General features: G+C 39.7%; 1 long non-coding RNA gene across 1 annotated transcript; it reads left to right on the top strand.

Annotated features, from left to right (window-relative positions):
- Positions 1–217: 217 nt before the first annotated feature.
- LOC122867480 lies at positions 218–26,420 on the top strand. Its single transcript, XR_006375929.1, has 3 exons — positions 218–614; positions 25,708–25,926; positions 26,050–26,420. It is a non-coding gene; the product is annotated as an uncharacterized LOC122867480 (long non-coding RNA).
- Positions 26,421–26,431: the final 11 nt, after the last annotated feature.

The raw sequence follows: 26,431 nt of genomic DNA, 5'->3' as shown, positions 1-26,431 counted from the left end.
GAGGAGTAGTGCTTTATAGGGGAGTGGAGTGCAGATAAGGTGCAGGTGTGTAATGAGTCACAGGTGATTGGCATTAGTACTCAGGTGAGGGAGTGTGGAGTGAAGGGGAGTGGCTGGAGAGAACATGACAGACTGTGACAGAATCAGAATCAGAAATACTTTATTGATCCCCGAGGGGAAACTCTTTTGTTACAGCAGCTCACTATCACGTTAGTGCACACAGGAATAGAAGTAATAAGCAAAAATAAAATACACTATAATACAGGTCAGAAAATAAATTAAGTACCAGTAACCAACTAAAATAGGCTATTTTGAAAAGTCCAGTAGTGAGAGTGAAGCTGTATGTTATCTATACATCCACAGGCACATTTATTCAGAATTTACACTGGTTCTTACTCTGCCTAGAGGCTTTTTCCATGTAAATCCAGTGTTTTCTTATTTTGTTGACATGAACAAAATAATAGTGTGCACAGAGCAGAAACAAACCACTATCAACTTGTGGAGGTAAGGAGATAAAACAAACAACAATCTGCGCAGAGAAAATACTGACAGCTGCTGATTCCGAGGACAGACAGGATGGTCATTTATCTGAAACATGATGCATCATTACTACAGTAAGTGGTAAATAGCCTGTAGATGTTAAGTCTGTACGTTTAAGAACTGGTTTAATTTGTTTATTCTAAACATTAATATGCACTTGCACATATCCAGGGCATCCCCCCCCCCTACTGAAAATATGTTGCATGCATTGCATAAAAAGTACTGTCACAATATCGTAGAAAAGGTTTCAGTCTTAGTCATCTGGACACTGTTTTCAGAATCAAGACGTTTCGGCTCCCATCCGGAAGTCATTCTCAATTGTGAAAAAATTGGACGGGAACTGGAAATCTAAGCTACTCTGAGTTACATAAGCCCTGCCCTCAGGAGGGAATCTGCCTGAGTATCTGTTAAAAGCTAGTTTCACCTGAAACTGACCTAATAGTTTCAAGATGGCCCAGTAATCAGTAATCAGGCCTATTGTTCTCTGGCTGCATCTACTTCATCACTGTTAAGTGCCTGATTAGCATGTGATAGGCGTGACCAAGGTGATAATACACTCTGATAGACTTTGGGCAGATTAAATCTCAGACCACCATTTCTGTTCAAAGAGGGTTCTCTTTCTTCACAAAAATGGCTTCCTTGACGCCCGTTCAAACCAACTCTTCTCTCTACTAAGAATCTTCACCTCGCTGTCTTCAAATGTGTGGTTTGTAGCTTTTAAATGCAAATGCACGGCGCTCTGTAAACCTGAGTTAGCGTGTCGTCTGTGCTGATAAAGTCTTTTGTGAAGTGGCTGTTTGGTTTCGCCTATGTACCGTTCTTTGCAGTTTTCCTCACTGCACTGAATGGAGTAGACAACATTGCTCTGTTTTTGTGTGGGTAACTTGTCCTTAGGGTGAATGAGTTTCTGTCTTAAAGTGTTGCCTGGTTTAAAGAAGACAGGAACATCGTGCTGTCTAAAGATCCTTTGTAGTTTTTCAGACAGTCCGGATACATAAGGAATGGAGACACCGTTCCTTCTTGGTTCAGTTACACTTTTGTCCTGTTTTTTGGCTCTTTTAACTTTGTTGATAGCCCAAGTAGGATAACCACAGGCTGAGAGTGCATTCTGGACATGCCTTTCCTCTTTCTTCTTACCCTCTGAGCCTGTGGGCACTTCTTTGGCTCTGTGTTGTAATGTCCGGATTACACCCAGCTTGTGCTGTAGTGGATGGTGTGAGTCAAAGAGCAGGTATTGATCCGTATGTGTTGGTTTCCTGTACACTTCTATCTGGAGCTTTCCGTCCTCTCCTCTGAGAGTAGAACAATCAAGAAAGGCCAAGCGGTTCTCTTTTGCATCCTCACGCGTGAACTTGATGTTGGGGTCCACCGTATTAATATGATCTGAGAACGCTTCCAAGTCTTATTTCTTGATTTTCACAAAGGTGTCATCCACGTAATGGTACCAATGACTTGGTGGTGTGCCCGGGAACGAGGATAATGCCTTCTTCTCAAACTGTTCCATGTACAGGTTGGCCACAATGGGAGAGACCGGAGAGCCCATAGCACAGCCGTGAATCTGTCTGTAGAAGTGTCCCCGGAATTGGAAGTAGGTTGTGTTGAGACAGATGTCTAATAGTTTACATATGTGTTCAGGTGTAAGCTTGGTCCTTTGCTGCAAGGTGGAGTCCTCCTGCAGTCTTCTCATCACCGCTGTCACTGCTTCTGAGGTTGGGATGCAAGTGAACAAGGACACTACATCATAAGAAACCATAACGTCATCTGGGTCCAACTGGAGATGTTTCACTTTGTCCACAAATTTCTGTGTGTTTTCCACATGATGTACTGTGTTCCCCACCAACGGAGCCAAGCTTACACCTGAACACATATGTAAAATATTAGACATCTGATCCAAAACATAAAAACAGTATAGCGATAAGAAAACATTCAGGGAAACACAGTTTAACCAGCACTTATTTTAGCTGCTCATTCAACCAGTTACCAGAGATTCTTGACTACTTTAACTGTTAAAACACTCATTCTTAACACTACTAATAGATGGCATAAGGTAAAGCAACACAGTTTGCTTTACATAATATAATAGCTACAATATTAACCAGATTTACCATTATGGTATTTATAGCTATTCTGTCCTGTTGTCACTAGATGGTAATGTTGTTATATGGTAAACAAGAGGTCAATTCTGTTCATTAATAACTTGCTCTTTCATGTGGTACAAAAACAAAAGTTGAGTTAAACATCAAGACATTTGCTGATCATGTTAGCTGGGTTACTGATAGATTAGATTGCTAATTTACAATTATTCAGACTTGGGTTAAAAAGAAAGAACATCAGTGTTACTTCCTCAGAACTGCACTTAAGTTTATGACATCTGGCAGGACATCTTATCTCAGACCACATCAGGGGGTGAGAAAAAAGAGAGAGAGAGAGGGTGTGTGTGTGTGTGTGTGTGAGTGATGGATAAGGAGGAGGAAGATCAGTTAAACTAATCCAGAGAGTCAATTTATTGCCTTTTAAATTTTGCTGTTGCTCCATTAGCGTGACAAGACATATATTTCCTCTGGGGAGAAAAGTTCTCGTCCTGTCTGGCAAGTATCCAAATTGGCATCTTTACTGTTTGAGAGGGGAGAAAGCATTGAATTCCACAGGGTCGTAAACGGTGATGCAGTGTGTTTTTGAATGTCCGGGAGATATTCACCCCATTGTTCTTACCCCCCTTGATCTGATGATCGCTGTCCAACTTTGGGCCAATGAGGCCCAAAGTTGGACAGGGGCCAATAGCTGGGCAAACAACAACAAAAGCATCACTTTTGTTGTTGTTTGATTTCAATCAACTGCTGTAAACTAACACTCTTGGGTGCAGTATATTGTTGTAACCCCACTGGGAGGTTGTCAGGTCCCATGTGGGTTCTCTGTAGTGATCTTTGTTTTATGAATCCTTTTAAGGATAGTTAACGTAGGTGTCGACTAGTTAAGGTGCGTGGGCATGCCGTGACACCAAGATGATGGCTGGTGGAGGGATAGAGGTTTTTGATAAAGAGAGATTTGAAGTACAAATCTTCCTCCATCCCTGGTTCATTTATGGAACCAAAGTATGCTTGTCGAAGACGGTGATAGTACTGCTGAGGAGACTCTTGTCTTCCTTGCGAATTCTTCCATTAATGCCCCGCAGAGCATGTCATAGTCAGCTTGGACATAGCTAGGCTGGCGCTCAACGAAGCCCACTCCTGGACCCCCAAGAAATGTATGACACCATGATCGGTGTGGACGTTGTCAAAGTAGTTCATATTCGTGGGGTTGGTGACTATTGGAGAGGGTCAACAATGTCACAAAGTACAAAAGCCAAGTCAATCCATCTGATGTCTGTAGATTAGAAAAATTGATGGATGTAGTAAGAGCTCAGTCGTCATTGTTGTATGCAGAAAATATGTTTTTACTGCAATTAGCACAATGACAAAATAAAAAGACCTAACAAACAGTGTGATCATTTATGTCTCATCTCAATCATGGAGAGTACGTGGCAAAAGATTTTATTTTAATACACAGAGATTCTGGACTCAAAAGCACAACTCGAAAACAGAGAGTTAAAATGGTTAGTTTTTGGTTTATTGTACGAACAAGTTGAAAGAGTAACCAGGTGTGAGGAGGGAAGCTCCGTGAAATGGTGATGATTCCCAGGCTAAGGCAGGCTACCTATGCTCACATGTTCCTATGTGAGCATAGGTAGACTGGGCAAGGATGGCTGGCTGGAGTGTAGCTGGTGAGATCACGCAGGCGGAGCGAGGACAGCTGGCGGAAGTGGAGCAGAGGTGAACCCGTGGTGAGAAGCTTCTGAAGAGCCAATGAGTAGATCGGAGGCAGGTGTCGTTTTGAGGAGTGAACCTGAACATAAGGAGTCAGAGGATTAGTCGTGGACTCAAGAAACATGCAGGAAAACTTTCTACAATACACACTCAGAGACCAAGACACAGTACCACTAGTGTAAACAGACGATCTGGCAAAGACTAGTGAGAGGAGCCGGGTAGATATACTAGATGGTCTTGATTAGTGGATGTACAGGTGAGTAGCAGAAAATGAGTAGCAGGTGTGTCAGATTCTGAGTGGAGATTCACCGGAGGCCACACCCCCCCAGCACACACATACACAGACAAACACAGAAAGGGAACCAACGGGACAAACAGACAACAGAGATACTAGGAGTGGTACAAGCTGTACCAAGACAGATTTCCTTTGACCCGGCACATCTGGGAGACCTCGAAAGTGTGTGTAAGCTTTGTAATGTGGTCAGGGATTGTACAGGAGTGACACCTACGCTGCCCGAGGTTAAACGCTTTTTACTGGGACAAGATGTTTATACCTTCCATCCCAATGCGGCTAAACATTTCCCGAGAAACAGGGTTCTGGTTAATGGAACTGACAAGCAGTTCCTAGTTTATGTGTGAATATTCTGCAGAAAATGATTAGTTGAAATAAATGAATATTCTGAAGAAAACAATAATGTACAATACTTGTTGACATGTATTGATGTATTTTCTAAATATGCATGGGTCAGGTGTCTTAAAAACAAAACTGGTTCCGCAGTTATTAATGCTTTTAAAGACATTCTGAGCGAGGGTCAAAAGAGACAATCGTGGACTGGTGTTGAGAGTTGGATACATAGGAAACAGTCGTATCGTGGAATTAATTGCACCAATACACGCTGATTTGTTTTTCAAGAAAAACTATTGCTTAACAGTATTGATATTTCTCTGAAATTTATACAGTGAAAAGATGAATTTTCTCTAATGACCGCAGCAAATGCTCAATAGTGCAGTATCCGTAATCAGTTATTGAGATATAAAACAGGAGACAAGTACTTTTGGATTACTACTAAAACACAATGAATACTATAGAATTATCTAGTATTGTTAAAAAAGAAAAAAAGAAAAAGAATCATTAATGGTACAGATTTGGGAGTCCTAGCATGCGACCAACTCCCAAAGTACAATGTTTGTAAATTACCTGCTATGTTAATTCTAAACACACATCCATCTGACATGCCTGGTGAGCATTGGTTGGCTATTTATATTACAAAACACAAACAAGGATATTTTTTTGACAGTTTTGGTAACCCTTGACTGTGACAATTTTCCATCAGAGTTTTAAAAAAAAAACTGTAGGATGACTTATGCACAGGAGCTAAACATGTATGGAACTAATCTTGTTTGTAATGACGCTATGGTTTGTCGATTTGTCAATAAGATTACTACCTGATGTGTGCCATGGATATAATTTTACATGTGTACAATATGGAAAATAGATGTGTAATGTAATGATAAATGTTGTGTAACAATGTTAAATTCAAATAAAAAAGCATTGGAGAATATGATTTAAATCAATACTTTTGTAGTAAGACATTTTGAAACGGCAATTTGATCTAAAGAATAAATAAAAATAAATGTGTTCTGTCATTGGCACATTTTGCCTTCATAAGACTCATACTATAATACACAGAAAATAGTAAAAAAAAGAAAGAAATCAAAAATACATTCCTTATGTTATTGGGACATTTAGTCTGCATAAAAACACATTGCCTTCCTATAACATGTAGAAGATAGTAAAAAGAAATCAAAAATACATTTGTTGTGTTATTACTACATTTAGCATTCATAAAAATACATTCAATCATCCTATAATACATAAAATAGTAAAAAAAGAAATAAAAAATCTAGCCATGCAGTAGTGTGCGATCTAGGTTATTTAAACCGCTTTGATCCAGGTGTCCTAAGAAGTGTGCTAAACCTGTGTGAACCATTCAAGGATTGTTTTCTCTTTTTTCTATAGTCTGATTTGTCAGGGGTTATAAAACTCATTTCACTAGTTGTGTCATCGCCACCTCTATATTCTGAAATAGCCCTACGTACCTGGGTGTTTGGGATAGCACATAGTAATACATTTAAACTAGCCAGAGTTTTTAAAAACATTTCCCACCCTTGTGGTCTAGAACTGTCTAAAACAATATGTGATGTGATGCAGAAGTGTGAACCTCTCACCGGTTGATTGTTAACAGCAATTTCTCCCTGATCTGTCCAAGATATAAATTTTTTTGCCCGGACCATTGCATCCAAAATGTTGAGCATTTTTTTAACTTCTTTTAGGCATATGTTTTAAAACTTTTTCTAGAATCAGGTCATTTTCAGCACTGTCGTCCGCAGCAGGTGTAACATTGAGGTTCGATCTACTCGTATCACTACTTTCAACGGAGGGTAGTGATAGAGTCAATACACGTTTTTCACACTCCCCCTGTCTCACCAGCGACCGGTATCTCTGTAGAATATTGGCATATTTTTTGGCCTTCTCACAAACGTCTGTATATGGTAGTTTCAATACATAGAGCATAGCTCTATCCAAATAATTTTGCTCTGTTTGTCTTATGGAGCCAGTGTTTTGCTCCTGCTGCTGGTGCTGCTTTAATGAGTCCAACTGATGACGAGGTACCAAAAACATTTTTTGAGTGTGCTCCATTTCAACGCTGATTGACAAGACTTGTTATAAAAGAACTAGCTGCTTGACTTTTTTTTATCAATGACTAGTCTGATGACTTTCTTCTTTTTCAGTTGTTTGTACTGTTTGTCAGTTAGTGGGATATTACATCTCATCGCATTGAGAGCTATTTCACACAGGGCGTTAATAAAGTCTGAGCTTGCAATAACCCTTTGCACACTCAGTGGCGATTTATATAACAAGTAAGCCAAATTCGTCTGCATATGTTACAACATTGTCACCCCTTTTTTGGAATATATACAACTGGCTGAGCTGATAGCAATGCTGTTCTGAGTTTTGAATAATCTGGTGTTTTAGTTTTATAATGTATAAGGACGTAGCCATAGGCAGAGCCTAGTAGCATCATTAAAAGCCTTTAAAAATATTTGGTGTTGCTGGGAAACATCTGTCTGGCCAGTATGGTAATCTGATATTTATCCCTAGGGTTTTTAAACAAAACAAGGTAGTTAGTATTTAAACTAATAGTTCGACTAGCCTTACCTTGAATAAACTATAGTTTATTCAAGGTAAGGCTAGGTAAACCAAAAATTACGTCACCAGGGGCCACATGTTGGTTGTGGGCAGTTAGTGTTAATTGGTATTGCTAATGTTGAATTAAGATATCCGATCATTGTGAATACATGTTTGTCACACTTAAATGTTTCAGATCATCAAACAAATTTAAATATTAGTCAAAGATAACACAAGTAAACACAAAATGCAGTTTTTAAATGAAGACTGTTATTATTAAGGGAAAACAAAATCCAAACCTAAATGGATGAGTGGGCCAAAATTCCTCCACAGTGCTGTAAAAGACTCATTGCAAGTTATCGCAAACGTTTGATTGCAGTTGTTGCTGCTAAGGGTGGCCCAGCCAGTTATTAGGTTTAGGGGGCAATCACTATTTCACACAGGGCCATGTAGGTTTGGGTTTTGTTGGATTTTGAAATCAGGAAGGGGGCAAACACTTTTTCATACCCCTGTATATGCTTGTAGTAGACACCATGCATGAAAGGAGTAACAGGAATGTATGAGTAATTAATTACCTGTGGATTCTGGCAGCTCCAGTCACCTGGGGTCTCATTTATAAAACAGTATGTAGGATCCTTACTAAAAGTGTATGCAAGCACAAAAGCCGAAAATGGCATGCAGCAAAAAAAAAAAAATCTGATTCATAAAACCGTGCGTACGCACATCTGCAGGCAACTTTTCCTTTACAAATCACAGTCCACATGGAAATGTGCGCACGTGGATCAGCCTCATATCTCGCTCTCTACTCGCCCACATTCAACCATAAATGGTCAATGCAAAGCAGTACATGAATATTGAGCCTGCTTACGGTGAATCATGGCAACAACAGCCGAAGGGAAGACAAAAAAAAGGAATATCTCTGACACAGAAATTGCAGTGCTTTTGAGGTGGAGGTTAGAAAGCACATTATTGTTTGATGGCCACAGCAGTGGGGTCAAAAACAGAATAAAATGCCGCGAATTTAACAGAATTATATTATTCCCAAAAGAAGCTTTAGGCAGAAATTATATATTATATATTGTTAATCATATCAAACACACACATGTCGGATAATTCCTGCTGGTAACAGCTGGTTGCCAGAAACATCATAGGCCAGTAAATCTTCATGGTCCCTGAACACTCGTTCCCTCCTAAATCTTCCATTCGCGTTGTCCTCTGCAGTGCCAGCACATCCATCATGCAGCATTACGCAAGTGTCACTGCAGTATTTCTGTATTTTCAGCAATAAGAGTGATTGCTTCACACCTTGCCAAAATGATAGCGTCAATCAGTGGTAGCCACCACCCTGGGATATAATTTGAAGGTGGAAGTTCATGAACTCTGTGCATGCCAAAGTTAGTCACGGAGTTCCACAAGGTTCTGTCCTTGGACCGATTCTATTCACCTTATATATGCTTCCTCTAGGCAATATTAGGAGGAATTATGGAGGAAACGCTCCATAAACTTTCATTGTTATGCGGATGATACCCAATTATACCTACTGATCAAGCCAGATGAAACTAACCAGTTAGCTAAACTTCAAGCATGCCTTAAAGACATGAAAACCTGGATGACCTGCAATTTTGTAATATTAAACTCAGACAAAACTGAAGTTATTATACTTGGCCCCACCTCCGAGATATGTTATCTAAAGATATAGTTGCTCTAGATGGCATTGCCCTGGTCTCCAGCACCAGTGTAAGGAATCTCTGAGTTATCTTTGATCAGGATTCATCCTTTAACCTCCACATGAAACAAACTTCAAGGATTGCCTTCTTTCACCTACGTAACATTGCAAAAATCAGGCACATCCTGTCTCAAAATGATGCCGAAAACCTAGTCCATGCATTTGTTACTTCTAGGCTGGACTATTGTAATTTCTTATTATCAGGCTGCCCGAATAAGTTCCTTAAGAGTCTCCAGTTGATCCAGAATGCAGTGGCACGTGTACTCCAATATTAGCTTCTCTGCACTGGCACCCTGTAAAATCCAGAATAGAATTTAAAATCCTTCTCCTCACCTACAAAGCTCTTAATGGTCAGGCACCATCATATCTTAAAGAGCTCATAATACCGTATTACCCCATTAATAGCTGGAACTCTCAACAGTTCAAATTTAAATTCAATTCAATAATGATTAAATACAGAAAATACAGAATACAATCATGAACTAAGAAGCAGGCAACAGCCTGGACTAATTTTTTTGTTTTTCTATCCAAGAATCTTAAAGATGAGTTGTAGCAGTTGCTTCACCTCTCTGATGTCTGAGTGGTTGGCCACTACCTGTGCATAGTTAGGCTGCATCCCAGGGGGTGGCATGGCTTGTCAGGCTGTGCTTCTGCATAGTATGCTGCTCCAGATACAGTGGTGTGAAAAAGTGTTTTCACCCTTCCTGATTTCTTATTTTTTTTGCATGTTTGTCACACTTAAATGTTTCAGATCAAACTAATTTAAATATTAGTCAAAGATAACACAAGTAAACACAAAATACAGTTTTTAAATGAAGGTTATTATCAAGGAAAAACAAAATCCAAACCTACATGGCCCCGTGTGAAATAGTGATTGCCCCTAAACCCAATAACTGGTTGGGCCACCCTTAGCAGCAACAACTGCAATCAAGCATTTGCGATGACTTGCAATGAGTCCTTTACAGCACTGTAGAGGAATTTTGGCCCACTCATCTTTGCAGAACTGTTGTAATTCAGCCACATTGGAGGGTTTTCGAGCATGAATTGCCTTTTTAAGGTCATGCCACAGCATGTCAATAGGATTCACGTCAGGACCTTGAGTCGGCCACTCCTGGGAAGGTTCACCTCTATTCCATGTTTTTGCCATTTGTGGATAATGGCTCTCACTGTGGTTCGCTGGAGTCCCAAAGCTTTAGAAATGGCTATATAACCTTTTCCAGACTGATAGATCTCAATCGCAATGCAGTGAAGAATACTGCTAGCGTTCTTTGCACTTCTTTAACACAAATTAGCATAACTTAGCTAATGTATGAGGATGTAGCGTTCAATAACAAGTAATGAAAATGTAAACTTGTGCTTTCTCAATAAGCATTTATCAAACGTTTAATGATAAGATGATTAAGTACAATTACCTGATGACTGATGTGTGTGGTACGGAACTACCACAGCACCTCAGCCAAACAGTGGTGGCCCTCGCCCGTTTGCTAATAATATATTTTCCGAAAATTGTTTTTTTTCCCTCGAAATTTTACAATTTTATTCTCTTAATTAGGGGTTCAAGGCCCAAAGGGGCTGAAATACCCTTTTATGTTTGTGCTGGTTTATTATTATTAGGGGTTATGTTTGTGTTTATGTTTATTATTATTATTATTTGTTGTCTGCTGCTTCGGCTCCAATTCCTGTGAGCTGGAATAATCTAGAAACATGAAACTTGGCCCAATAACTGGAAATGATGTGCATGTGCTTCCAAGAAACATGAGCCCAATTGGCCACATGGTGGCGCTGTAATTAAGGCCCAACAATGCAATATTTAATAGGCCATGGCCCTCACACCGTAAGTCCTAATAACTTGAAATTTGCTCTACAAAAAAGCCTCTTGGTCCACCTAACTAGATTTTCCACCATTTTCAATTGTTTTGAAAAACACATTTTTAACATCTCCTAAACTGTAGGTCCGATTGCTACCAAATTTTTGATGGATCATCCTTGGATGAAGCTTATGAAACGATGTATAAAGCTTGTTGATATCTTATTTAGTTTTCAAGATATTGACCAATGTACTTCAAAAGAGGCATGGCTCAGCACATAAATACACCAGAGTCAACATCCGTTGAGCCAATCATCACAAAACTTACAGGATATGTTTCCTTCAAATCGACCGCTAGGGGGCACTACAAGGGCAAAAAATGTGCGTGGCATAACATGAATCAGACTATGAATCAGAAATGATTGTTTTGTTCATTCAATTTGTGAAAATGCAAAAAAGGGATATTTTACTGCTTTTTTCACATCTAGGCCACATCTGACCAGGTCCAGATCAAAACCTTTAAACTTCTGTATTGAAGCACAGGAGACACTGACATTTTCATTATATCATTTCAGAACATCGTACACTTAGCCATCCAAACTTAGCTCCTCCCTACGATTTCTGTGCAGGATAAGGATAACATCACTCCCAACTTTATCCAGGGAGCAAGAAATTACGTTTTCTTCAAAACCTATTTGGTAAAGCAAATTAATGTTTGTAAACATATTTTTGTAGGAGACAAGGTTGAACATTGAAGCACATTTTTTTAAAATAAACATACTCTGATCTGATTTTGTACTTTTATTGCCTTTTTTGTGCAAACTATTTTTTTCCTTCTGAACCTATTAATAGATGAATCCTAAAGAATTTTCTTCAAGCATGATTGTTAGAGATCAACAGTAGTAACATGAGGACATTTTACTTTTATGTAGCAGTTTTCTATCAAATAGAATAGGAGCTTTAGCTTAATAGTAAAAGGGTGTTTAAACAACCTTGTATAGTGAGTATTTTCTTTACATCTTTGCAAAATCAGATGAATTGCAACAAAAAATACAAAACATAATATATCATTAAAAAAATATTTTGTGACTCCAGACACTGAACCAGTAGGCATTGTGAAAAAATATTCCTCTCAAATATGTGTATATGTCTGAGCTAGTGTAAAAAAAACTGTAACCCTATGTTGTTTTTAATTTAATTAACTGTTTTTGGTGATTGTAGTGATTCTGATTCAGTTCTTCCTCTGATGAATCCTGTTACTTTTGCTAGTGCACTGACCTCATTTCCCCACATGGCTGTAAGGACACATGTGTTAAGGCAGTTTATAAGCATGTACACTTCTTAAAAAATAGGCTGTTCTTCTTCACAAGGATAAGCTCAGCCAAGAGAAGAGGAAACAAAAAGGAGGGAGAGAGGGCATGGAAGAAGACAGAGAATGACAGAGATGGAGACGGAAGGAATGAAAAGGACAGAATCAGAGGGAGAGAGAAACAGACAGAGGGAGAGAGGAGCTAAAACAGCTCTCAGCTTGCTCCATGTGTAGTAATAATAAACAAGGCTTCATTATTTAGTTGTGTATCTCTTTAGTGCTGCTGCTGCCAGTTGAATTGCAAACCCCCTGTCTACTTATCACTCCGTTATTCTCCTATTTACTAATCCAGGAGAGAGAGAAAACCTGTTTGAAGAGTGTCTGTTTGTTTATGTGTGGAGGCATACACAATCCTTCCTGGTGTGCATGAAGATGCATGTGTGTTTGTATGTCTATTTTGCCAAGGGAGATTATTATCTATTTACAGATGCCACCCACAAAATCCCATGACTTTTTACGGCGGGGGCTGGATGACAGAGAGGTAAAGAGACTGAGAAAAACAAAGCGAAAGAAAGTGAGAGACAGACATATTCGGATATTGTTATTGTTACTCATGCCAGCCATTGTTAACAGTGCCGTCTTTGAAGCCCCTCAAAAAGACAAGACCTCACCTTCATCATATCACCTTGCTCTGTAACCTTCGAAAAGGAGAGAAAAAATATACTTATACTCCAGGTTGTGAGTTTCTCTCTTCTTGTTAGTCTCTCTGTTTATGGGTGAATCATTCTATTTGTGGGAATTGACATCATGCTGCACTGCATTCTGGGTATTTAAGGGGCCATCCCCCAATGCACTGGGTGACATGTTCCTTTATAAACATGAACATGGCCACTATAGTTTATTTAGAGTCAGTCCCATGTACAATGTCTTGCTGTCAGAAATACTCACCAAAGCAACAAAAGTGGATTAATCCACTGCTGAAAATAATCCCCAACAAATGCACTATTTCCTCCTATTGATGAACTGTTTTTAAAGGTTTAGGTCTTCAGTAGGAACCAGTTGGCTTGGGGCTGAGTGGCACAAACAGGGTAGGGAAGTCTGAAAGTACTGAGACTGAGACAGAGACTGACTAACACCTTGTTGGGTTTTTTTCATGGGATTTATTAGAAAAGGATGAGCATTTTATGGGTTACGGATAAGGTTAGCATTGTTGTACCATGGGTAAAAAAGGTTGCATCTACCCTAATTAATCACTGTTTTAATGCACCACTCGTGAGCATGATAAGTAAATGGACTTGTATAGCGCCTTTCTAGTCTTCTGACCACTCAAAGCGCTTCACACACTACATATTACATTCACCCCATTCACACACTGATGGCAGAACTGCTCATCAGTACAAAGAAACTTATTAATCATTCACACACAGTCCTCAGGAGCAATTTGGGGTTCAGTGTCTTGCCCAAGGACACTTTGACACGTGGACTGAGGGAAGCCGAGATCGAACTTCCGATTGGTGGACGACCCGCTCTACCACTAAGCCACAGCCACCCCTAAGTGACCCTAATCAAACACACCGACAATGCATGACAAACAGGTACATGCTGGGTCTGGCAAAAATGCTCATGGTGGATCCTCCATTAGTAACTTTCACATTTACATATTACCTTCAGTTAGCTGTGCACAGCCTGCTGTTTTTGACAATCCCTGTCACAAAATCCGTTTACCTATATTTATGCGCATTTTCACTTTCACATAAAAAAGCTGGACTGGAAACATTCAAAATAAAAAATGAAAAGTCCAGATATTGCAAAAAAGTTTATGCGCTTGGCTGAGGTGGAAAAGTTCATGCATCGATAAAAACAAAATGGAAACAGACGAATAAATCACGACTTATTTAATCATGCTTCCGCTCCACTGAAGAGAAAAAATATAGCGCTAGATGAAAACATCACATATTTGTAAAGCATGTAACGTTCCTAAAATTAATACATGAATCAAACAGAAATGTCATATATCCATCATGTTTTCTACATGGTTTACCTCCGTTTGAGGTTTGACTGGCGCTCTTTTTATGTCATCTCGTTGCACCCTCTTCTTCAATGGTTTAATCCTAAGAAGTTTAGCGTAGTTTGTCTATCTGTCCCCATCTCCAGTTCCTGCTATCTTCTCCCAGGCCATGTTTTTTCCTTTTGATCCCCAGACTTTCCATCTTCTTGCCATCCACCAGATGTCCTCAGACTTTCCCTCCTTTCCTCATCACCTGACTTTTGTTTGCTTGTGATGGACTGGATTTGACCTTTGCCTGCCTCAACATCCCATAAGCTTTTGTACCTTTGTGTGTGAATAAATTCACTGAACTGCACTAGCTCTGCCTCAGTCGTCTGCATTGGGGTCCTTGGGTCATTCCTCTGTATTCCTGTTACCCTGCTTGCACCAGCCCTGACAGCACGATCTAGCCAATCGTGGACCCAGCAGACACAATTTCTGATGAACTCTGTAACTTGATTCGTGACCTGATTCTCATCAAAGACATTTGGAGCAATGCCCCTTGTAATGAGGACAGACAAGCAGTCCTGACCATGGCATGCAAAGAGGTGTCCTCTAAGCCTTGGCTGAGGGGTTCATTACTTGGGTGGGCAAAAGACTTCCTTGACACCCCTGATCCTCAGCCTGCTCCCCAGCCAGCTAGCTTCCAGCATGCTAGCCTCCAGCCTTCATCCAGGTATGGTAGCATCCAGCCTGCTAGCTTCCAGTCTGTACCATGGCCTGCTAGCATGCAGCCTGCTAGCCACCAGCCTTCACTCTGACCTGCTAGCCTTCTGCCTGCACCTCAGCGTGTTTCCTTGCCAGCTGGTTTCCAGCATGCTAATCTCCAGCCTGCTTCAATTTTCAAGGGGTCTTCTGGAGGCCACAGAAGAAGGCATGGTCGCTACGGCTCCCGACACCTGTGGCTGGCTCAGCTGCCCAGTGCCCCTGAGACTCAACTGCCCAGCACCACAGAGCTGCCACCAGTCCAATCTGATCCCCAGTCGGGAGCCCGGCCAACACCTGTTCGTCCTGAGCTACAGCAGTCTTCTGTTCCTGCGTCGTGGCACCAGAATTGGTAGTCACCAGTTCCTAAGCTGTGGCTGTCTCCTATTCCTGCTGGGCCAAAGCAACTCCCTGCTCCGGCTGGGCCACACCCATCTCCTGTCCCTGCTGGAGATGCTGCTCTCCTGTTCCTCCTGTGCTGCACCAATCTGCTGTTCCTGAGCTGAAGCAGTCTGCAGCTGTCACCCGTGTCTGAGCTGCAGCAGCCTCTTGGTTCCCTGGCTCCACCATCTCCTCTGCCAGTCCCCCAGCTGCTGGCCTCCTGCTCAGATCTCCAGCTGCTGGTCTCTGGTCCCCTGGCTTCCAGAGCTGCTCTGCCCATCTGGTCATCCTCCTGAGCAGCTCCACCCATCTGGTCAATCGCCTGGGCAGCTCCGCCCATCTTCCCTGACCCAAGGCTATCCGCCTGAGGTCTTCTGCTTTGCACCTGTCCAGCCCTCCCCTAGTCAAAAAAAGTAGTCTAAAGTATACTAAATGTTAGTATGCTACAGCACTCTAAAGTGTACTAGCAAACAGACAAATAATTAGTATACTTAAAGAGTGTTAAAATGGAACAGCAATTTTTGTACTAATTATACTTGAGCTGTACAAAAGTAGTACAAAAGGTTAACTTTAAGTGTGTACTTGCAGTGAAATTAAAATACATTTTATGAGTACAACAATAGCATTAAAACTGTATATAAAGTCGCCCAAAAAACAAACTCCCGTTTTGTTTTTTGCACAACAGCAGGTGAGCTGCTTGTATAAAAGACTTGTTAATGATGTCACCTATCGAAGTGATCGAAACCAAAGTGGTACCGAATGATAACAGTACCAAATAGATGCACTTACAAGCTTTTACAAAACAACGGCATAAGCAGGCCTACATAAACAGGAGACACTCTCTCTCTGTCTCTGCTTTTCTGCAGAGCATGTGCGACTGTCAGTAGACCGTACGGGAGGGTATAGTGAGGGGAGATTGTGGGCGAGGTTTTAATGCTGCAGCTTGTCCTCCGGGGGAATCCATGCTTTGACCAGGTGCGCCCATACTTTATTGCGACACATCGACGCACAATATGCAAATCAACGTATCTCCGTCCCAGCCCTATTGTAATGTATCTTAAAATTTGACAATTTCTTGTAAACTATGCTGCTGGCTGAGACAAACCAGCCCCTCCTTCCTCCACCAGCGGTAACTTACCTGCAATTAATCACATCAGCAGCACAGGGAGGAGGACAGAGGACAGGAGGAAGGACTGATACTGACTGTTTAGAAAGAATGAAGAACACAGACATCACTCAGTATTTTGATGTCAGGAATACAAATTATTTTATAGACATTTTAGATTGGTTTCCATTGAGATATTATTGAGTTTATACTGTTGTGAACTTTACTGTTTCTGCTCTAGAAACAACATTTAGTTATATTTAAAATATCCAATTATAATCTTGCTCTGAATTTATTCTTTTTTTAAATATATTTTTTAAAAGCAATTAAAAAGAACTGATAAGAGTATTGATAAAGAACCAAACCGATAAGAGTATCGATAAGAATAGGAGTATCAATACAATCCTAACAATACCCATCCCTGCTCATGAGAAAATGGCGGTAAAGAAAACATTTCTAGTAATTTATCACTCACAGTTAAGGAGTCCATCTCGGGAGGAACTACGTAGAAAAACAGAAAACACAATGCTCAGGACATGAAGCTGGAGAAATAAATGTTTATTGTTCACTGTAGGCTAAATGCATGTTGCAAAACAAAACAAACCTGTGCATTTAGTACAAAAAGACAAAACAGAAATCTTATGCGTTTGCCACTGGTGTACAGTAAGCCCATGTAAAAATAAAGTGCAAAAATATACAAATAAGTGCATTACTCAGCCACAGCATCATGTCTCCGTACTGGGTCAGGCCACAGGACTTCATCCACATCATAGGCCACATTTTGTCTGGCCAGGCAACGGGGGAAAAAAAACCCTGGCATGCTGTCTCCAGGCTTGGCATGCCTCCACACCTACGTCACCACAGGCAAGTCCCATGGCTTGCAGGAGATTTACCCTGGTGTAAGGTTGGCGTTTATACAGTCATACAGTAATTGCTGTCAACATTTACATACTGTACTATAATGTCAAAAAAAGGTTTATGGTGAACACAGTGAATCTACTGATGTTTGGTTGTACCCTTTGTCCAGCCTCCCTCATGCTCATACCATGGACAAGAACATGGTCAATCACAGTAGCTCTGATTTCATCAGATATTACTGTTCTTGGTCTTCGCTGACCACCTTGACCTCTTCTCACATGAACTCTTCCTGTCAGATTTCTATCCATTGTAGGGCCTCACAAACCAGTGCTCTCTGAACTGGCTTACTTTATATGTTCCCTCACATCATTAGCCACAAGTGTGATCAATTTTGAGTTGTTGTGTTCAAGTGATGACATCTGTGCTTTAATTGTGTTTGACTTTTGTCACCTGTGCTCACCATTATGCAGCACGGGTGCATCACAATGAAAATGTGTTGGCAAGTTGTGTCTAAACAGGTAAAAAGTGCTTATGGTTTTGCCAAAAGAGTGATTGATTCAATCAGTGGGTTCAGGCAACTGAGCATTTGGTTCAGACAATAGGGTTTAGTGTTTTAGCAATTGAGAAAAAGTGTAATTTCTGCTGTCTAACTTGTCCAGATATTTTTGCCATTTAAGAAGGCCATCTTTTGATCAACCAAGTCTTTGAAGTTATCTGACAAAATGAAAAAATTAGAAATGTAAGGTTACATAATGTTAAGCGTATTGCATTAATTTGGAGAAAAACTAATTTTGACAAAGATTACTTTATAGCGTGATAAACATTATAAATATTAAGTTATTATGTTATGCAGATCACATTATTTTGTAAAAAATGATGATGATAAGGTTTCACAGGAGTAAGTTAGTGCGCGAACATGAAGAGTAACTTCAATTCAAAGGCAGCCAATCTCTCAAGCCCAGAGGACCAAAAATGCATATTTCCTCAAACCACTAGATGCCACACTTGTTCTGCACAGAAGTATATGTCTGTCACAGTGAGATTAAAACATAATTATTTCTCATAATGTTGAAAAGGTTTCAGTCGTAGTCATCTGGACACTGTTTTCAGAATCAAGACGTTTCGGCTCCCATCCGGAAGTCATTCTCAATTGTGAAAAAATTGGACGGGAAGTGGAAATTTAAGCTAATCTGAGTTACATAAACCCTGCCCTCGGGAGGGAATCTGCCTGAGTATCTGTTAATAGCTAGTTTCACCTGAAACTGACCTGATAGTTTCAAGATGGCCCAGTGATCAGTAATCAGGCCTATTGTTCTCTGGCTGCATCTAATTCATCACTGTTAAGTGCCTGATTAGCATGTGTTAGGTGAAATGTCAAGGTATTTTAAAGCAATAATCCCTTGTTTTCTGTTTTACAAATGTAAGCACAGTAAAACCTGTGCACTTTAATGGCTGTCAATTTTGTATCAGATTCATCTTACAGACAAACATAGTGATGAGGCTAGGAGAGAAGAGTGGATTAAACTCATTCAACACTATAGATGGTGATTTTTTTGTTAAACTTGATAGTAAGCCTTCAGTCAAACAAAACATTGTTGAAGTTATTTCAGCACTCCCTATTTTATAACTCAGTATTAATTTGTTAAGATGGACATTCAGAACTTCATTATTGAATGTGCCATAGGCATGTTAGATTTGCCATCTAAACAACTAATACAGACTTTATAATGTGTTTGTATGTTTGTTGTATGAATATGAACATTTATTATTTATTTGTCTCCCATCACAGATACAACATGGCAATGATCCTGTATCTTTTTGATAAAGCCTATGGACAATTTGGCCAATATGTGCCCCATTTTTATTGCATCAAGTGTGAAAGCTACTTCGGACCCAGTCACACAGCTCCAACAATTTGCTCTTCTTATCATTATGAATTTGATGTTGACTACAATCTAAAAGTAGGTTCTTATTTCCTTGTACTTAGTCTGTCAAATCAGATAAAAGACATTTTTGAGAAACCTATGATAAATTTAAATAAAAAAACAGTCAAGAACAGGCATCATTAGTTATATACAACGTGGACCAGAATATCAAAAACTCAAACAAAGTGGCAAATTGGGAGATGATGACATCTCAATCATATGGAAATGTGATGGAATTCCAGCTTTTATCAGATATGGCCTATTCAATGCCAAATCATAGAGCTTTCGCCAAAAGATTGTCAAGCGAACATATGTGTGCCGTGTTTATGGTTTGGTGAGAGCAAGCCAAATATGGTCAAATTTTTGACTGGGTTTGTGTCACAGCTCAAGGAACTGGAAGAAATTGGAATTAAATGGAAAGATTCAGAAAACAAAGAGCATACAAGTAAAGATCAGGCACTTTGTATGTTTGTGGTTGACTTTGAGAAATTGAATGGTGATGCATTTGGCAGCAAGTGTGAGCTATTGGGTACCACTGTGGACAACATCCACATTTCCATTTGAGTCATTTAATGGGACCCTACTTAAATTCTTCAATGGAACAACACATGTGCCTACTCAAATAGTAAAGATATTCCTCAGGTGGAGAAGTTTGTCCAAAAAAGCAGAGAAAGTCATAGCAAATACAAACAAGTATGTGAAGGAACTTTTTGACAACCTACAAGGTAGCTGCAGCGTTACAAAAAGGTCTGAGGAGTTTCAAGATCATGTAAGAAGTTTTGGATGTCCGAACAAGGGAAATACATCTGTGTTGTAGAGAATGGCTACTGAACATTTCATTGGTGTAACAGTTAATTCAGGCTTATTTTAGAGCCGTTTCATTTCTAACAGTGTTGCATATCAGTCTTATCATAATAAAACTCTTGCAAAGAGAAATAATTCAGTTGTAAAGAGAAGATGTAACCTTCTGCAAAATCATGTCTGGGGACTTTTAAATTTGATGTTTGGCCTCTTCCGCCTCCAACACAAATAAGTCCCATGTTTTAGTAAAGGAGCTTGCAAAGTGTGGAAAGCTTTAAGTGTATGACACCAATAATGTATTTGCGGTGCATGCACACACTCTCAGGAGAAAATGTGTAATTGTTAGATCAAAAGACAAAATGTATGTTATTCCACTCCCAAACAATGTTGAAAGGGACTGATGATGTATTACATGCTATATGGGGTGATATTTGGTCATTGTTCTATGGCGTTAAATGTTTTTATCAGCAGTGGTAAGAATCTGTTGTGATGTACAATTAAGCCCCATTTAAAGTTGCCATTTTCTCTTGATTACTAATTTGAATGAGATGTTATTGCAAGTTTTTTGTTTACATCGCACACATGTGCTCAGTCATTCAGTACAAAATGTGTCTTCCGGAGATTTAGAAAATCAATGGCAGAAGGAGTAAAAAAGCAAGTAATGTACTAATCAAAAAAACTAAACCACCATGATCTCATATCTTCGTATCTTTTTACAAGATACTGTTAAGATACCAGTACATGTTTTTTCCCCAAGTATGATTACAGTATGTTGTGAATTACTAAAATGAAATGTACTTATAGTAATAAAAGTAGCAAATGCTGTGACAAAGTATACTTTTCGTATATCAATTTATTTTCTCAACCACACTAATAAACAAATATATTTTAACATATCCATAATTAAATTATCTTAAGTATACTACTTAGAAGTATTTTCAAAGTATATTTTTAACAATGCATTAGGGAAATACGCTTTTTAAAAATACACTAAAGTCAATTTTTAGAACATTAAAAGTGTGCTTTAGAACATTACTATGCGATTAGTTTTTTTACACACTTACTAAAAATATACACAAAATACACGTACAAGTGTACTTAAAGCAATTCCACAAAATTTCAATTAAAAGTGTATTTCACAGCAATGTATTTATTAAAAGTATACTATATTACAATTTTATTCAAGTGTGATCAAATTTTACTTACGAGCATTTGATGAAAGCATGAAATAATATACTTTTACTATATTTTAAGTAAGTACATAAAAACATACTTCGAAAGTTTTCAATGTATTTTAAATACACAAGTATATCAGAATCTGAATCAGAAGTACTTTATTGATCCTCGAGGGGAAAATCTTTTGTTACAGCTGCTCACTGTCACATCAATGCACACAGGAATCGAAGTACTAAGCAAATCAAAATATAATACAGGCAAGATAAATTAAGTACAAAGTGGATTTACTGGTTATGATAAGTATGTATGGTATAATAATACAATATAATAATGTCAGTAATAGTGCATGTACTGTCAAGTTAAGTGTAGCTTATTAAGATGATTATGAGACGGTAGATGGCGTAAAGGCAAGCTACTGTAACAAAGAGTTTCCCTACGGGGATCAATAAAGTATTTCTGATTCTGAGATATTGCACTACAGTAATAGAAATGTATGAATAAATATCAATAAATTAAAAAATTTAAATAAAAAGAATTTAACTGAAAACAGAATATATTGCACAGGAGTATTAAACAGAGAATATTGCACAATTATTTCAAGTATTGCAGTGATATTAATGATCGAATGTCCAGTTTAATCACTTAGGGTCAGACTGACACTTAGAGGGAGGAAAATATATATATTTTTTGCTAGGGTCAGGCCATCTGCCTGAAGTCTCCTGCTCTGTCTCGGCCCCGCCCCTAGGCCGTCTGCCTGAGGTTTCTGTTCCAGTACTCTTCAGTCCCCATGCCACCCATCTCTCTGGCTCAGTTGTCTGCATTTGGGTCCTTCGCTTGTATTCCTGTTACCCTGCTTGCAGCAGTTCTGACACATAGAGCACATTGTGGAGGGCTTTGAGGTGCACAAGACTCATGGCATGCCGTTCAGACTAGTAAGTACACACTCACTGATGGTTGCAACTCACTCACCAAAGGAGAATGTCAACAACAGTGTTGTGTATGTGCAGTGTGTGCAGTCTCTTTTGTGAGGTTATGTTGTTTATACAGCTCCATATTGTCTGCCTTGGTGATGTTTTATTCTGCTGTTCAATCTATAAGTGGCAACACAATCTCACAATACAGGTGGTGTCACTTTTATTTACATTGAGTGTTAGTCAATTGTGCACAGCATTGTGTGTATCATCAAGGTCTAACAAAAGTGTTGAATGCATTTGTTCAAGTTCTTTATTTTTCATTTGCACAACAATTACAGTGAAGCAGTGGTTGGCAATGAAATTCTTGTTCTCAGGCTCCCACCAACAATGCTCATACAAAATATATAAAAAAAGAAAATCCCGCAAATAAAATAAATGAGAATCTAAGACATAAAATAGTGCAGAAGTTAATATATAGGAATACACTAAATGTAAAATAGAATAAAATAACATAAAATTACTATTGTAGACTGGTGTCTCTAGCACATGTGCAGTACCTTGATGCGTCGGCATTATACGTGCCATCAGAAGCTCTGTCAAAAATTGACATTTTCATTTACTTTTAAGACATTTTTATGCTACACTTTTATATCCTGGTGGTTTTATATATGTTTTAACATAGTATAATGTTTTAGTGATCGGACATTCTGATCTTAAGTTTTAAGTCTCCCAGTGGGGATAGCCTGTTGCAAGTAGATTTGCTGCTAGGATAACCTTGCTTGTTTTTAGCATGGCAGCTAGCTAGCCATCGGGGACAACAGATAATATCACCACTGTTGTGCGCTATCACCACCAACCGGGAGGAAACCACAGCGATCTAACCTGCTTATTGGAGGTTGATCCATCTCAGCAGGCCCAGTCTTTGGGCCTGTGCCAGTAAGTCTTATTCCCAGTAGGACCTCCTGTGTGTAACGCTACTTTCCGCTGTTGGCTCCCGTTGTGGCGCTCTTGCGGGTAAATCTCACCCTTTGGAGCAGCCTGCTTACTACAGAAAAGACAGTAGCATTTACACTTGTCACAACTACTTTTACTGGCCATAGCTGTTTCTTTTTCTCCAGCGACCACTACCTGACCCAATAAGTCATGCCTTCACTCACCTCACCATCCGGATGTGACAGCTGCAGATTTTCTGACTCTGACTCAGAAAAAGAAGGGAAGGGAGGATATCCATCCTGTACCAGATTAAAGATTAAGAGTGGATCCTTGACTCTTTGATCACCATGGGCATCGCTATCACCACCAATGTGTAGTTTTTAACCGTGAATCACCAGTTCTTCATACTGTCTGACCCTGCTCCTCGTGCACTCGCATCTTTAATGATTAAAGTGTCTCAAAGTCCATATTTGATATACAGTGCCTTGCGAAAGTATTCGGCCCCCTTGAACTTTGCGACCTTTTGCCACATTTCAGGCTTCAAACATAAAGATATAAAAGTGTAATTTTTTGTGAAGAATCAACAACAAGTGGGACACAATCATGAAGTGGAACGAAATTTAATGGATATTTCAACTTTTTTTAACAAATCAAAAACTGAAAAATTGGGCGTGCAAAATTATTCAGTCCCCTTAAGTTAATACTTTGTAGCGCCACCTTTTGCTGCGATTACAGCTGTAAGTCGCTTGGGGTATGTCTATCAGTTTTGCACATCGAGAGACTGAAATTTTTTCTTTATGTTGCTTTATGATCATTGGCTTGTTGGAAGACAAATCTCCATCCCAGTCTCAGGTCTTTTGCAGACTCCATCAGGTTTTTTTCCAGAATCGTCCTGTATTTGGCACCATCCATCTTCCCATCAATTTTAACCATCTTCCCTGTCCCTGCTGAAGAAAAGCAGGCCTAAACCATGATGCTGCCACCACCATGTTTGACAGTGGGGATGGTGTGTTCAGGGTGATGAGCTGTGTTGCTTTTACGCCAAACATAACATTTTGCATTGTCGCCAAAATGTTCAATTTTGGTTTCATCTGACCAGAGCACCTTCTTCCACATGTTTGGTGTGTCTCCCAGGTGGCTTGTGGCAAACTTTAAACGGCACTTTTTATGGATATCTTTAAGAAATGGCTTTCTTCTTGACACTCTTCCATAAAGGCCAGATTTGTGCAGTATACGACTGTTGCGATATGGACAGAGTCTCCCACCTCAGCTGTAGATCTCTGCAGTTCATCCAGAGTGATCATGGGCCTCTTGGCTGCATCTCTGATCAGTCTTCTCCTTGTATGAGCTGAAAGTTTAGAGGGACGGCCAGGTCTTGGTAGATTTGCAGTGGTCTGATACTCCTTCCATTTCAATATTATCGCTTGCACAGTGCTCCTTGGGATGTTTAAAGCTTGGGAAATCTTTTTGTATCGAAATCCGGCTTTAAACTTCTCCACAACAGTATCTCGGACCTGCCTGGTGTGTTCCTTGTTCTTCATGATGCTCTCTGCGCTTTAAACAGACCTCTGAGACTATCACAGTGCAGGTGCATTTATACGGAGACTTGATTACACACAGGTGGATTCTATTTATCCTCATTAGTCATTTAGGTCAACATTGGATCATTCAGAGATCCTCACTGAACTTCTGGAGAGAGTTTGCTGCACTGAAAGTAAAGGGGCTGAATAATTTTGCACGCCCAATTTTTCAGTTTTTGATTTGTTAAAAAAGTTTGAAATATCCAATAAATTTTATTCCACTTCATGATTGTGTCCCACTTGTTGTTGATTCTTCACAAAAAATTACAGTTTCATATCTTTATGTTTGAAGCCTGAAATGTGGCAAAAGGTCGCAAAGTTCAAGGGGGCCAAATACTTTCGCAAGGCACTGTATATATATGAGATATTATATATGATGATTTTGAAATCTTTTCTATTAATCTATTCTAAAACATACTGGGAGCCAGCATAAAGCAGCTAAAACAGGAGCTATGTGATAACATTTCTTGGTTCTGGTTAAAAGCCTAGCAGCTGAGTTCTGTACATTCTGGAGTTGATCAATAGATTTTTGGTTGAGGCAAGTAAAGGCTGTTGCAGTAATGGCGTGATGAGATGGAGGCGTGTAAAATGGTCTCTGTGTCTTTAAAAGTTAAGATAGATCGTATTTTTGAAAATTGAAAAGATAGTTCCGGACATGACAAACAAGTAGGGGCTTTGTGTGTATGGCAATAAGTGGATTGAGATGGATCCTGGAAAATATGGCATAAAGATCTGGGCAGCATGCGTTGCCAGGACCAGCTATGCATACAACATGCAAGTATATACTGGCAAACCTGCTGATGGACAGCCAGAAAAAAACAGGCCAAGGTTGTGGTTCTTGAGATTGCAGAAGGTCTCCGGGGACAAACCATCACATGTGATAATTTCTTTACATCATATGCCCTAGGCCAGGAGCTGCTCAAGAGAAAGCTGTCCATGGTGGGAACAATAAGGAAGAATAAACCTGAGCTTCCACCTGCACTGCTTGCCACAAGAGACAGGGCTCGATATTCTACCAAGTTTGCATTCTCTAAGACACATACTCTTGCGTCCTCTTGTCCCAAAAAAGCCCCAAGTCATCCTGGACTACAACCACAACAAAGGAGGCGTTGACAACCTTGACAAGGTATTGCACTTTTTTCATGCAATATTTATTGTAATTCATGCAAAAGCCAATGCATTGCATTTTTGTGTAAGAAAATATAGTATAGTGTCAATTTTGAATAATTTATTGTTTCTTTTGTTGCAGGTTACAAGTGTGTAGGCATGTAAAAACAGCCCATTGGCCCCTGGTGGTCTTTTATAACATACTTGACGTGTCTGCCTACAATTCATTTGTACTGTGGACTGAGATCAACCCGGCATACAATCAGGGGAAGTGTCATAGGAGGAGGCTATTCCTTGAGGAGCTTGGGAGAGAACTGGTGACACCTCTCATCAAAAGACGCCAGGTTCTTCCCCGCATGCCAGCCTCAGCTTGGTTGTGCCTCTGCAGCAGCTCCTAGTGGCCCAGCTGCTCCTCCTGAACGATCAGCCACAAGGAAAAGGTGCCGATTCTGCCATGGCAAGAGTGATCTCAAAACCAACATCACACACTCGCACATGCATGCACAAACACAAACCCACACGCA

Source organism: Siniperca chuatsi, linkage group LG20 (genome assembly GCF_020085105.1).
Source record: "Siniperca chuatsi isolate FFG_IHB_CAS linkage group LG20, ASM2008510v1, whole genome shotgun sequence".
NCBI classification, from domain to species: Eukaryota; Metazoa; Chordata; class Actinopteri; order Centrarchiformes; family Sinipercidae; genus Siniperca; species Siniperca chuatsi.
Note: the sequence above shows the minus strand (reverse complement) of the source record. Positions and strands in the feature narration are given on the sequence as shown.